Here is a 15,698-nt window from a genome sequence, read left to right as displayed (position 1 = left end):
GGGAATGACTAGAAAGTTCATTCTCAGTTTAGAGGAGCAACTGAACAGGTCAGTAAAGTTATGTGCATGAAGTAATATATATATAAAATAATGTAATTACTTAAATAACCCACAAATTTTGGATCAACTGAAGGAAATGGAAGGATGGCAGTGGTCCGCATTAGAAATAGCCCACTATTAAAGTAAAGCAAACAAAACACAGTTCATTTTGAATAATGCTACTGAACATTTTTGACTCTTCTAGCCTGAAGAGGGAATCACATTAATTGCTTAATTAAAAAAAAGTCTTTCAATAAATTCCCTGGAAGTATAAAGTTGGTACATTATTAACATAATAGAAATTAAAACATCCCGATATTCCACCAGTTGCCGGTGAGAGCCTGAACCACACGATGGCAGTGTGCTGTTGGCTAAAGACAAGGACTGCTAAACTGGGCTAAACACCAACTCTGCTGAGTGTACTCCTACCTAGGGTTACTGAAACTTTTGGTTTTTAGGCTCATCGAATCCTCATTTTAGCCCTAGGAGGATTTTCCCAGGGATCTGGTTAAATATATCCACAAAGAATCTCTGAAAAACAGCAAAAACTTCTTTCCAATAAACCCTAAAGCATGAGAGTAACTTCATGGCAGCTTCTTCTCAGTTCCAGACTCCATGACCTTGTGAACACTGGATCATCTTTGGATGCTAAATATAACTCCCTGTTTCCGCTCCTGCTGGGGCCAATATTAAAACTGCTGTAACATTTAGTGAGAATTAGATTAGTCTTATAATTAGGGACATCAAAGAAAGATCACAGTTTTAATGTGTTTTGTAAGAAGCACTAGAGAATGGCTTTTGAAGGGCCATTTGCAAAAATCTGGGTCAATGTGTGTGACTCCCTTCAGAAGCTGGGCACTCTGGTTTCAGAGACCAGTGCCTCTCCTGAGGTGGAGAAAGAGGCAGCAATTAACTTACTGATGGGGAGAAATGGAGTGGCTGAGTGCTTGGAGTCTGATCTTTTCTTGGTGTCAATTAGTGGCAACTGCTAAACTGAGTGTTTCTTGGAAGCTGAGATTTTGTACATGACCTTTTGCTTTGGTGATTAACTGCCAAGTCAAATACTCTCTGCAGTGGGCTTAGCTGTTCAAAGCACAGAAAAAGGAGAGTGAGGAGAATGACACTGCAGAATTGTTCTGTCCCATTTTTTTATTTGGCCTAAAATACTCTTATCCATAATCCTCAGCATAGTTTTAAAACAATTGCAAAATAGAGTATGCAAAAAGCGTGGCAGGGTTTTCAGTGGGGAACAGCCCATCCCTCCCTCCTCTCACATTTGTTGACATTTAACTTTCTTCCAATGTGTAATGAAGGAGTGTCACGGTGTGGTTTGATAGTTGAGTTCTGCTAGATTAGAAGCAAAACAAACTCCAGAATTAAGACTCTTTCCCTTCCCCTAGACAGTTCTGAATGGAGAAGTGTTGTAGCTTTAGGCCTGATGAATCTTTGCTGTTACACAGACTGCTGAGAGAGGCTGTTTCTGAGGAAACCAAACTGGTCATTTTGGCTGAGATTTCCAAAGGTGGGCAAAATCCTTCAGCTTTAAACTCTGCTGGGTTGTGCAGCCCAGCTTTTTTTAGGAGCTGTAGAAGAATCCCAGCTCTGTGGGTTTACAGGCAATTAGGCAAGCATAGCCATTAAGAAGGACTTGCACAGGTGCAGCCAATATGTGCAGCACCTTACAGAGAGCACAAGGGCCGATTTCCAGCCAGTGGGATTCCAGCTGTGCAGCAGAGCAGGTCACAAAGTCCAGGAGCTGCTTGGGCCATGCCTTTCTTGAGAGTGCCTTGGGGACAGGCTGCAGCCTGAGTGGGCAGTTGACAGCAGCCACCCACTTCTATCTTCAAACTATTTCCTAGGTGACATCATCTGTTCATAACATCAGATTTAAAGTTTTTAAATACTTTCTGGTATTTAGCATAAACAACTTTCATCCTTTTATCCCATTGCAGATTTTTTAAGAGTAAAATATGATCTCCAATTACTGTGAGTCTGACCCCATCTTCCTCAGATTTGTGTTGAAGATTGGGTAACACTGGTTACACCCACGTAAGTGAGCTGCTGCCTTCTGAAGGTAATTAAATATGTACTACCCAAGCACCTTCATAATTTTCCTTCTTCTCTGAATCCCTTCCAATTTCCCATTAGGCTTTGTTACAGTCATAAAGATTAGCAACAAAGATTTAATCCTGTTTCTCAGTTTTCAAGTCATCTTAATGTACCTCAAGACATAACATAGTTATCACAAAGAGAACAGCAGGTTCAGCAAGAGATTAAAAGAGCAGCATGATTCTGAATAAGCTGTAACTTCTTTAGAAAAATAAAACTGAAGGGCCACTAGGAAAGGATTAAAGGAGCCATCCAGAGAAAACACCAGTGCTAATGTGTTTCATAGCACCAAAATGACATTAAGAATTTTCAACAAGCTAAATCTATGGGATAGTTAACAAGATATGCTAAACAAATATGTGATAAAAGTCTGGATTTTCCAGTGGTGATATTTCAGCAGAGATTTTCCAAAAGAAGGTGAGAATTTGGGGCTCCTCTGCCCTTTATCTTCTGAAAATATTTTCTATGTGAAAAGGCAACAAGGAGCAATCAACACAGTTCTTAAATGGTGTGTGTTTATGCACATGTTTATGTATTAGACACATGTGTTTATGCACATATTTATGTATTAGATACATGAGGTCTTTTGGGTCAGTTTGGGAAAGGAAAGGTCAGATTTGTCCCACTGATGTGCAGCTGAAAGCTGTTCACTACATTGTTTGAGAACTCCTTGCTCATTGACTCTGACTGCTCAGAGTTTGCAGGTGTAGAAGAGCTCAACACCTTTCATTTGGAATTTACTCTATGCACAGGATATTGAAATTATTCTTCCTGAATCTTCCTTGCATTGCTTTCCTTGTACACCACTGGGACATTGTTGCTTATCTAAAATGTAATCTTTCTGCATTACCAGTGTCTGATTCTAGATACGCATCACCTTTCACAGTGCTGTAGGTCTAAAGTGTAACACTGGGAATGGAACAGTGAACTGCCTTCAGGCTTACACTGCTAGAATTATAAGCAGGACTTGACTGATTTCCTCCACAAAGTTAAGCTTGCATATTAACTTGGCAGAAAGAAAAGGATCACATCATAGGGCACAGATTAATCAGCTGCAACAGTGTCATGGAGCATCAGGAAAGTCCTGGTTCTGTGTTTCTACAGCTCCTTCATAACAGTTTTTTGGGTATGTTTAATGCCATGCATGGGGATACTGCCATAACACTGAAAAGGCATGAGTATTTTTGTCAGAGGTTGAGTGCTTACAGATTTTGTAGAGAGAACTGAATAAAACCTCCAGGCTTCTTCATTTATGCCAGAGAAGAAAAGGTAACCTAAGGATACAAATTTATTGTAAAATTCAGGCCTTGGGAGGATGTTTGGTCTGAGCATTGTGGCTTTTGTGAAATGTCAGGGCATGGTCTCAAACTTATGCTCTCTCAGACTGGTTCAGATTTTTGTTGATCTTGAATTTGTATTTTGTGTGTGGTTTTGTTTCTGTTTTTAGCATATGTTCAGTTCATTGCCAATATGTTGGGAATTGTGGTTTTGATTCTTTGTTACATGTTTGGGTCTGGAGGGGCAAATCAAAATGATGTTTATCCAAAAATATTACTGGATTCAGGTTTGTCTGCCAACCCAAAGATATGTATGTATGTTTTGCACGGAGTTGATTTCCATTTTGTTCTTGCCTGAGTATGTTTAACATCCATTAGCTTTAAATAGGGTCATGCAAGGGTGCTGAGGGGCAAAACAAGCACTGCACAAACAAAATAGATAATGGGAGTGGATTTCTGAAGATGATATTGTGCCATTCTGAAGATGTCCTTGACTGTTCCAGAATGCTTAGATAGCAACAGCTGCCAGGAATGCTTTTATCATCCCTGTTTGCCCAAGAGTCTGCAACCTTTCCTTTCAGAGGGTGGCCTTACAGGGTTTTCTGTGCCTCCACCACCTCCTGAGGAGATATGGGGAGTACATGGTATCTGGAGTAACACACTGCAGTCATTGGGAACTTCGGCTGCTGTGGAAAGTTGTGGCTGCCTTATTTAAAGAGAATGATTCAAGCATTCAAAGTCCTGAAGGATTTGGATCCAGCATGATTCTGAAGTCACCTGTCTGGATGACTTCTAGCTGCAGAAGCTGATGTTACAGTAAGAGTACAGGCTTAGGGGCTCATGTGCATCCTTTCCCTACTTTAAACCTCAAGGGAGTTGGATACAGGGATTTAGGGAACTTTGAGCCAATGGGAATGTGTTTAACTTGCATTCTATGCAGCTTTTGAGCTTTTGATATTGAGCATAATATTTTTCTGTTCTCATGGATTTTCCTGCAGAAATGATTGTTTTCAGTAGGAAGGAGCAAGGAACCTCTGCAAAGAATTCAAATTGGGTCTTTTTATCTGAGTTCTGTAGGTTTTTAGTTTAGTGGGGGTGGAATGCCTGCTGGTTTGTGGGGATGGTTGTCAGGCATACAGGTCTGAAGTTGGAGTCTACCTGTTGGTTACCTGCAAACAAAGATACTGAGCAGAAATTCACCCCTCGATGGATTCATAGTATTGCCTCTCTTTTCAGGGTGGGTGTCTCACATCGACACTAACAAACTCTTCTGAGTTCTCATTAATTTTGTATCTCAGAGAGAGTTTAGGTCATCTTTCCCTTAAAGATTTTAAACTGAAAATGCTTTCCAGGCTTATTGTTGTGATTTATTTATTGTGACAAGTGACATTACTTACATGAAGGTATTTAAAGACCTCTTGCTGGGATAAAAAGAAATCCAGCTGGTTTCAACCAAGACCTTTAAAGGTATTTGAACACTTGAGTCCCTGGCACTGCCTTTCTCTGTATCTCCTGTGAGCCTTGTAGCTAAACCAAGTCCTGAGCTCCAGAATTCCCTCCAGCAATTAATAGGGAAGGGCTGGCTGACCCAGAGCAGCCCCACATATGTCAGCTGCATGGAGAGAAAATCTGACTGAACAAGACAAGAACATCAGGAACTGAGATGAGAACTAAGATGGCCTTGGAGCAAGCAGACACTTCCATTTGGATTCCTAAGCCTGGGGATTTTCTAGAATCAGGGGTATGTCTGAATCATATTGTGTGAGCACACCATGAGTGTGTGAAGAGGGGCCATGAAGGAAGTGGCAGATATGGCTGGAGAAAGCTGATATTTCCTCAGCATGATTTGGAAAGGTCCTGAACCTGCATATCTTGAGAGCAAGAGCAAGTTCAAGCCTCAGTGTTAGAACACCTGTGTGACAGGCACCTCTCTCCCCCACCACACACATCTGCACAGCTCTTGGCTTAGGTGTGCTCAGAGCATCTGAAAGGATCAGAAAGCACAGGCAATGAAAACACACAAAGTCACACTTTCAAAATCCTGCTTCTGTTCCTGAGGCCTCAGCTGGAGCTGAAGCTGCAGGCAGTTATTAACTGTGCAGGAGTAGCAGCAGCTGCCAGCTGGCAGTAATTCAGGTACCTACAGACTCAGAAATATGCTGCAGTAGCACTTGGGGAGAGCAGTGGTCCCTGACTGGTGAACAAAGGGACCTAGAAAGAGGCCAGGCCATCACTCTTATCTGCTGCTCCTGCTCAGAGAAGGGCCAGCCACACATAAAGGAGTATTACAAACTAAAGTGTCTTTATAGAGGAGACTTAGCAGTGGATTGAAAGGAATAATGATTGTAATGACCCATCTGAAATTGTATTTTTTCCTATCAACTTTACCACATTGATGGGAAATTATCGTATGCATCCACATAAAACCTGTTCATGCATAACACACAAGATTTCATACGTAAGTACAACTGCTTCCCTTCTTTGTCTGTGATAACTGTTTGTATCTAGCCATTCAAGGTCCTTAAAATTGTAACTGCCTGCAGGAAGTCACAGATTTAAGAGCACTACCTCAAGGCAAACTTAATTTTCTTTCCAGCAAAACTCCTTGTAATTGCTAACAGACTTTAAAATCTTGCAAATGCATGAGTACACAGAAATATCTATTTCAGGGAAAGACACTTGTGCCAGTAAAGTTGTCAAAGGACCTGGAAATGGAGATGACTTTACAGCTGGCTTTGGAAAGCAATTTTACAATTATCTCCTGTCATTTTCACAAAGGATTAGGTGCCTCTGTGGGTTTGAAAATCAAGACAGGCATCTAGCTATATCCAAGGACTCTAAATGCTCTTTCTGATGTTCAGCAGCTGCAGCTCAGAGGAAGCAGCAGTAAGTTTGGCTCTTTGAAAACCCAAAACTATTCAGAATTAGTGAGCACTTCTGAACTATTGTTGCTCCAGCCTTAAGTCTTGAGGGATACAGAACCCTCACAGCTCCCATGCAGTGCTATTGAAAATGAGTTATAGATTCCTGGGAAAAACTGACTTTATAAGCCCTTGTTTAAGTTACCTCAAGTGCAAAATTGAGATGAAGAGAGTTAAGTGTATTGCTTTTGTATGGATTAGATATCCAGTATTGAATAGTTCCAAGAAGGAAGGGTAACTATGAAGAGTTATTTATGACCACTTTCAGATTGCTTACATGTCCATTGTCTGCATGATCTGTTTATAACTGGGAACACACTTTTAAATTAGCATCATTCCAGGCCCATTTATCTGCAGAAAGGGCCCCTCAGATCTTGCATCAGTGAACAGGAAAATGTATTTGATACAAGCACCCTATTTTTCCCTGTAGCCATATACATTATTTCATGTCTTATTAACATAATCTGTCTACAGTGAAGTTGATAGGCCTTGACAGATAGCACCTCGGGTGAGAAAAGGATGACAGAGAAAATTTACTTTTACAAAGTCAGTCCTTCTGAATCTGTTTTTAGGCAGCTTGACACCAAAGGCTATAAACAAAGTCTGGAATCTGAAACCTTTTCTGCAATGACCTTGTTTTCAAAAATACTATTCTTATCTCCTCATGCTTTTTCTTCTCCAAGCCATGACTCCTCGCTGTAAATTCCTCACCATGTGCTCCTTATGTTTCTTCAGCAGTACTTTCATAGTTGTTTTTTTGTTTACTACCCATTTTTGTTTAAGTCATGCAATCTGAAGGCCTACTTTTATGCTAGCACCAGAATTATGTCAGTGAACCACTTGATGTGATTTAAACTTGTCGTCTCTGGCTGTTTCTTTCCCATTTCTTTGGAAGAAGGCTATTCCAGGAGGAGGACTGCTTCTGCATTCAGCACTGCACTAAATTATAATTTAATGTCAGTAGTTTTGTACATTTCAATTTAAAATTGCCCATTCTTTATATTAATAAAAGAAGGTCACTACATTCTAAATAACAGAGCAGTCATATGCAAGCTTAAGGCAAAAGATTGAAAATACAACTCAGCCAAAAATACAGTCCTTTGGAAGAGAGATGTCAAATAGATTTGAAGAGTATTTTTACACATATTTCACTATTTATAAACACTGTCAAGCATTTCTTTTTATAAGAAATGTTATGCTGCCATTCTAAACAAACCAAATGCAGGTTCCTGCAGTGATGGCTTTTTTATTGTGCCTGCACCCTGCCCATATGACAGATGCTTTTTGCAGAACTGATTTAAAGAAGCTTTTATTTACATTTACCTTCATTGCCCTGTGTTTCAAAGCCAGGAGATCTTGGATGGACAAAGATCACCTGAGGTGTGACTGCATTGATCTCAGTGCATTTCCTCTGTTTGGGTTTCCAAACATCCTTCCTGAGATCTGCTGGTCTTGCAGGATTCTGAAAACAATCCAGTCTCCTTTCCAGCATGACCGGTGTTTTGAAATCCAAATTCCTAATACGTAGCAGCCTTCTTAAAAAGCCTGAATCCAAATTCTGTCCCAGCCATTGTGGGATGTACAGCCAGCCCCTGTGTAACAGCACAGGTGAGGGATGTCCAGGCTATAGAATATCTGCATTAAAATATCAGCATGTATTACACCCTCTGTTTTACAGTTCCCAGGCACCAAGGCAGATATTACCTAACCTGATTTAAAATTATTGACATTAAAAAAAATTTTAAAAACCCCCAAAACACTGGGAGATTTTTTATTGATTTAAAAAGACTTTGGATCCTGAGGAAGAAGCTGTAACCAAGGTTTGCCCTCATGTCTCAAGTACAAAAAGGCCTGCAGTATTCCTGTGCTCAGTGAAAATCCTGGCTTTATAAGGCACACATACATACACAGAGTAGTAAAATAATAATCTATGTCTTTTTCTAAATGGTAATCTTCACCAAGAAATAAAAACCAGATCTTTTATTGCAACTAATGGGTTTAATGTTATGGGATTCTTCTTTCACTAATGAAAAAGCAAATTAATAGGATTTCATTATGTTTCTTCAAGGAATTAAAGCATCATTTTCCTGGTAGTTAAGTTTAAGAAAGTGACAACATTTAAATAAGTATTAGTTTTTCTCCTGAACAAATTCTTGGTTTATTGAATTACCAGACCTGAGCAGTTTAGTAATAGTTTAGACTAAACACTTAGAGGAATGTCAACATTATTTTCTGCTGGAAAAGAAGACTAAAATAATAAATCATTATTGAAAATACCTCAAGCAAATCCAAAAGATTTAATAGGAGGAAGGATGTTTCTTGCACTGTATGTGTCAATTTAAAGATTTTGGTGCAGTTTGTTGTAATTAAATGGGAATGAAAAAATAAATTACTTCTCCAACTCCCAGCCTTATGCTTCACCAAAGCAAGATTTGAATCATGGTTTCTCATTACAAGGACATTTTAAGGCAGTAGAGCTCTGGTATCTTTTTTTTAATTACTGAATTCTGAAGTCAGAGACAAATTGTATTCTCATTTACATTTGTGTAAATACATGAAATTGCTTATTTTTGCTTCCATTTTTTATATAGCTGTTGTAACTAATTAAGTATTCATTTATAGAACCTAGATATATTGGATATTTCAGTGATGCTAATCTTGTAAGATGAACTACTTTTCCTAAAAATAATCATGTCTTTGTTAGTTGACTGTTGGATTGTTACTTATTATATAATTCGACTTTTTACTTACTTGCTACTACTCATGGCATTCCTGCATTTTTGATTCATAGCCTTTATTTTAGCTTATTGATTATTGATTATTATTGATCAACTTATTGATTCATAGCCTTTATTTTAGCACACTAGACTCCATGCTTAGAAATTGTAAAAAAAAAAGGTACTGATGTCTTTCCCCAGGGAGATTTTAAAACAAGTGATAGAATGGTACAATTTTATGGGATTTCCTTGCCTTTAGTGATTAGGGAGGAAAGAAATTATCATAGGTCTGTGCAACCTGTGGTGAGATAAATTAGGCATTGAGTGGAAAACCTCCCTGGGTTCATTTGGGATATTTGGGATATATTCCATTTATATGTGCCTGCCCTCATTAAAGATTCCAAAAATAGAACTATGTGGCATGAAAAGAGAATGAGCAGAGAGGAGCAGCACATCAAGACTTTGAGAAAATGTTGGTGATGCTCATGACACCATTCATTTTAACCAAGAGTAAACAAATGACTCACAGTGGTGACTGACTGATGATTTAGCCTTTTAATTTTTACAAGTGTGTTAGTTACCAGAATTTTCTCAAAGGTTTTCTAAGAACATACTTCAACCAGTAGATTCATGCTAAAATATCTACTGTGTCTAGAAGCATTTCTATTTTTCCTTCCTGTGTGTGATTTTCTGTGCTATTTCTGCCCAGGACTGAATAAATAGTACCATTTGATGCTCTAAATTTATTTTTCTACCAAATATTTTTTTAAATAAGGTATGCTCTGAAAATATCCAACATCACTTATATCTGCTGATTTATATTTCATGAGCATTCCTAAGACATATTTTGTAAAACATCTGTTACAAGAGCTTAGCCTTTTATTTTTGAATAATATTCTTAGAAGTAAAATTCAAAATATATAATATTCATATAGATGATGTTCATATATATATATGATATGTTAAAGTTTGTAAAACCTATCAAAATATATTTTTAAGGATAAAAAAAAAATCAATATTTACCAGGCACTTCTTAAGAGTCAGAGGATTCTTGCTTATTTTTCATTTCCCTGCAAAATCTAAAATGTCCCTGCTGCATTTAGATGTCAGATGGAAGCTGGATGTCCATGGAATTCCTTAGGATTTACTCCAGTAAGTAATCGGTTTGTCCAGCCTTAGGTGGAGCCACAGATGCCTCTGTATACTGCAAGTAGCTACTGGTGTTTTTTCTCATTTACTGCATGGCTTTGCTCACGTCCATTCTGCAGCTGGCCTTTAAAGTCCTTTCATTCCTCTGTGTGTGTGTGTCTCAGTGGGATCCCTTCCAACCCCTAGACAGAGGTGAGGTGGATTAAATATGATGCGCATCCCAGTTCCCACTTTTCCACTTTATTCTCTTCTAATCTGGAGGATCTGGGTGACATTTTTATTAGGTTTGGATATTCTCCACACAGTTTCTTAAACTCCTTAGGGAAAAATCCCCAAAACCATTAAGCTGACATGTCCCTACATAAAACCTAAATGTCTGTTTATGAGCAATCAATCTGTGGAGAATACATATAATTCTAGATTCAGATTTTCCCCTCAGATTCAGTTTGTTTTGGGTATCATGTCAATCATGTTTTTCTTGTCTTTCAGCATGCTGCCTTTTCTTTCAGCAGCTTCAGGGAGCAGTTAGGAAGGAGCCTGGTAGCTCTCATATGTTCTGTGTGTATTTCTGTGATGACATTTTTATCTGTCACAAGTGCACAGTGAGAGAATGGACTCCCATGTCCCTTGATGAGTCTGATGATTTTCTGAGTCCTTTCCCCTTTATACTGGCAAATTTTGTATCTTGAGCTGCTGCAGGATATTTTTAAGGGACAGAACTCTTAACTCACTGTTATTTCAAAAATAACCCTGCAATTTTATAATTCAGTGAAGCAATCTGCAAAGCAAGGGTGTGAACAATACCTGAACCTGCCTCCTGAGGGGCACAACTTTCTCTGGGACAGAGAAATAAGACATAAAGTAGGCAGATGATTTTGCAGAATTTTCTGTAGTTCCTTGGTTTTAGAGGTGGCTGAGCCATCTGCCACTTTTATTGACTTCAGTGGGAGCCAACATGCTCATCAGTTTCTTGAGCACTGTACATGTTCAAAAGAGCCATGTCACAAAACTAAATTAATTGTTTGATGCATTTAGAGCTTTGCTTCTTTTAGAGTGATGAGAAATGAGTCGTGAAGCAAGCCAATATGGATGCACAATCTGGCTGATATTTTAAAAATGCCTTGACAGAACAGCATTTTTTACTGTATATGGATGGGTGCATGTTTGGAGAGTAATGATGGGGTGACAATGTTGTTATATAATAAATCTGTTTCTTTTGGGATTTTGTTTATTTGTTTGAGGTTTGTGTGGGTTTGATGGTTGTTTTTGTAAAATTTTTTATTTGGCTATAATACATCCAAGATAGAGGAAGGGCAATGAATTTAAAGAAAAAAAACGGTGTTCAGGACATACAGCATGAGTGGAGATTTTTGGGACTGAACTTACTTTTTAGTTCTGTGCACACAGCAGCTACCACAGACCACTGGGTCCACGAGCAGACTATAGAACATTTATATTTTGGGAGTGCTGCTCACACCCAGACAGTGTGAGAACTTCTCACTTGAAAGTACTCTTGAGATAAGCGAGCCAGAGATCTGTGAGCATAACACACTTCAGTGCCTCCAGCCCAGCAGTTTTCCTGGAAAACCATCCTGCTGAGAAATGCAGGAGAATTCTTTGCAGGCAGTGTTTCCAGAGCGATCCACTTCCAACAGCTGTTGGAACATTGGAAAAGAGAAATGTATAAAAGACAGGTGAAAATTATATAACCTGTTCCTTTTGAAGAAAGCCTTCATGTTCCTCAGTGCACAAGAAGCTTCTTTATTGAAAGGCTGTGGCAGTAATGAAGAGTATTTCGTTCTTTTCATCTTGATAGAGATTTCTTGAGTATTAAAATAAAAGGCTGGTTTTAGGGAGGGGGAAGATAAAATTGCATCTAGGGAAACAGATTGCCAGTTGGCTCTGTAATAAAAATAATTTCTAAGTTTTTATCCCAGGAATAAGCAGAACTGGAGAGATTAAAGTGCCCTTTAGAGCACTTGAAAATGAAAAAAGTTTTTGCATTTTTTGGAGGTTTTTCTTAGGAATTTTTGAGATTTTTTAGGGATTTAGGGATTTTTTTTAATTTTTTCCCAGGAAATTTGGGGATTTTTTGTGGATTTTGGGGGGGGGGGTGTTTGGATTTTTGGGGAGATTTTTTTTTATTTTGGGGATTTTTTTGTGGATTTTTGGGGGGATTTTTTTGGATTTTTTTTTTTTTTTTTATTTTTTTGATTTTTTGTGGGGTTTTGGGGGGGATTTGTTTTTTATTTTTGGGGATTTTTTGTGGATTTTGGGGGATTTTTTTTTATTTTGGGGGATTTTTTGTGGATTTGGGGGGGGATTTTTTGTGGGGGGATTTTTTTTTTATTTTTGGGGATTTTTTGTGGATTTGGGGGGGATTTCTTTTGGATTTTTGGGGGGAATTTTTTTTGATTTTTGGGTTTTTTTGTGGATTTTTTGGGGGGAATTTTTTTTTTATTTTTTTGCCCAGCACCAGCACCCGTGCAGTCTCAGGGGGTGGCCTGGGGCGAGCCCCTCCCCCCTCCCGCAGGGGATCCCATCCTGGAAACTCCTCCAGGTGCCCCCCAAGGCTGCCCAGGTGACACAAAGGTGCTGCCACCTGCCCCAGGCTGGGGACAGTGACAGCGCCACCATCTCGGGGGACAAAAAAATACCGAAATTGTACGAAATTAACCCAAAAAACTGCATTGAAATAACCCAAATTATCCCGAAATTATCCCAAAACCCCCGCCCAGGTGACCCCAAACCCCGCCCAGGTGACCCCAAACCACACCCAGGTGACACCAAACCCGACCCAGGTGACACAAATGTGCTGCCACCTGCCCCGGGCTGGGGACAGTGACAGAGCCACTGCCTTGGGGAGAGAAAAACCCCAAATTAAATAAAATTAACCCAAAAAAACCCGGGACTGAAATAACACAAAATTACCCTGAAATTATCCCAAAATTATCCCCAAAATTATCTCAAAATTATCCCCAAATTACCCTGAAATTATCTCAAATTTACCCCAAAATTACTCCAAATTTATCCCCAAATTAGCCTGAAATTATCTCAAATTTACCCCAAATTTATCCCCAAATTATCCCCAAATTACCCTGAAATTATCATGAAATGATACTGAAATGATCCTAAATTTATTCTGAAATTATCCCTGAAATTATCCCAAATTAACCCAAAATTATCCTGAAATCATCCCTGAAATGATCCCAAAATTATTCCAAAAATTATCCCCAAATTTATCCACAAATTATCCCAAAATTACACTGAAATTATCTAATTTACCCAAAATTTACCCCAAAATTACCCCAAATTTATCTCAAAATTATCCACAAATTATCCCCAAATTACCCTGAAATTATCTTAAATTTATCCCAAAATTATCCCAAATTTATCCCAAATTTATCTCAAAATTATCCACAAATTATCCCCAAATAACCCTGAAATTATCTTAAATTTATCCCAAATTTATACCAAAATTATCCCCAAATTACCCTGAAATTATCTTAAATTTATCCTAAATTTATCCCAAAATTATCCCCAAATTATCCCAAAATTACCCCAAATATATCCCAAACTTATCTCAAAATTATCCACAAATTATCACCTAATTACCCTGAAATTATCTTAAATTTATCGCAAATTTACCCCCAAGTTATCCCAAAATTATCCCCAAATTACCCTGAAATTATCCCAACTTAACCCCAAAATTACCCCAAATTTATCTCAAAATTATCCCCAAATTAGCCTGAAATTATCTCAAATTATCCCCAAATTTATCCAAAATTTATCCCAAATTTATCCCCAAATTATCCCAAAATTACCCTGAAATTGCCCCAAATTTATCCCCAAATTACCCTGAAATTATCTTAAATTTACCCCAAATTTATCCAAAATTTACCCAAAAATTATCCACAAATTATCGCAAAATTACCCTGAAATTACCCCAAATTTATCTCAAAATTATCCCAAATTAGCCTGAAATGATCTCAAATTTACCCCAAAACTACCCCAAAATTACATTAAATTTATCCAAAATTTATCCCAAAATTACCCTGAAATTATCCCTGAAATTACCCCAAATTTCGCTAAATAAAAAATATATCAAAAAAACCCTTAAAATTTTAAAAAGGAAAATAAATTAAAAATAAATAAAAAACCAAAAAAAGCCCAAAAAGTGATGGAAAATGAAGAAAAAGTTCCAAAAAAGGAGGTGCTGGAAAGTGCAGCTGCCGTAAAAACTGCTGAAAAAACTGTCGTAAAAGGTGCCGTAAAGCGCGACTGTCGCAAAAGCGGCCGTAAAGCGCGACTGTCGTAAAAGGTGCCGTAAAGCGCGACTGTCGTAAAAGGTGCCGTAAAGCGCGACTGTCGCAAAAGCGGCCGTAAAGCGCGACTGTCGTAAAACTGCCGTAAAGCGCGACTGTCGTAAAAGCGGCCGTAAAGCGCGACTGTCGCAAAACTGCCGTAAAGCGCGACTGTCGTAAAACTGCCGTAAAGCGCGACTGTCGTAAAACTGCCGTAAAGCAAAACTGTCGTAAAAGCGGCCGTAAAGCGCGACTGTCGCAAAACTGCCGTAAAGCGCGACTGTCGTAAAACTGCCGTAAAGCGCGACTGTCGTAAAAGCGGCCGTAAAGCGCGACTGTCGTAAAAGCGGCCGTAAAGCGCGACTGTCGTAAAAGCGGCCGTAAAGCGCGACTGTCGCAAAACTGCCGTAAAGCGCGACTGTCGTAAAACTGCCGTAAAGCAAAACTGTCGTAAAAGGTGCCGTAAAGCGCGACTGTCGTAAAAGGTGCCGTAAAGCGCGACTGTCGTAAAAGCGGCCGTAAAGCGCGACTGTCGCAAAACTGCCGTAAAGCAAAACTGTCGTAAAATGTGCCGTAAAGCGCGACTGTCGTAAAAGCGGCCGTAAAGCGCGACTGTCGTAAAAGGTGCCGTAAAGCGCGACTGTCGTAAAAGCGGCCGTAAAGCGCGACTGTCGCAAAACTGCCGTAAAGCGCGACTGTCGTAAAAGGTGCCGTAAAGCGCGACTGTCGTGAACTGTGACTGTCGTGAAAGCAGCACCGTTGAGCCGTGTTCAGCAGAGCCTTTGCACACAGGTGTTTAAAGCACTTTTATGGCCTCCCCCGCCGGGCCGTGGCTGCCGCGGGGCTGCTCCCAGCCCTCAGGCGCTACTCGAGCCCCGTTTGCTGCACGGGCGCTGCCCGCAGCCGCCGCCCCGCCGAGCTCCGCCCCTCGCCGCCGCCGTGAGTCCGCAGCGGGACCCGCCCCCGCCTCCCCTTGGGACCGCACCGCTCTGGTACCCGCGGCCCCGCCCCCTCCCGCCGCCGCCGCTTCTCCCCTGTTCCCCGCGAGTGCGGCCATTCCTCCTCACCTCCTCCCCCCCCCCCCCCCCCCCCCGCCGACCCAGCGGGGCCGGTGCTGGCCCCGGTGCCGTCGCTGCTGCGTCTTTGCGGTTCCCTGCGGCTCCCGGTTCTGCGGCGCCGAGC

Source organism: Agelaius tricolor, unplaced genomic scaffold (genome assembly GCF_023055355.1).
Source record: "Agelaius tricolor isolate 1412-34295 unplaced genomic scaffold, bAgeTri1.0.p SCAF_22, whole genome shotgun sequence".
Taxonomy (NCBI): Eukaryota; Metazoa; Chordata; class Aves; order Passeriformes; family Icteridae; genus Agelaius; species Agelaius tricolor.
This window is presented reverse-complemented; position numbering follows the sequence as displayed.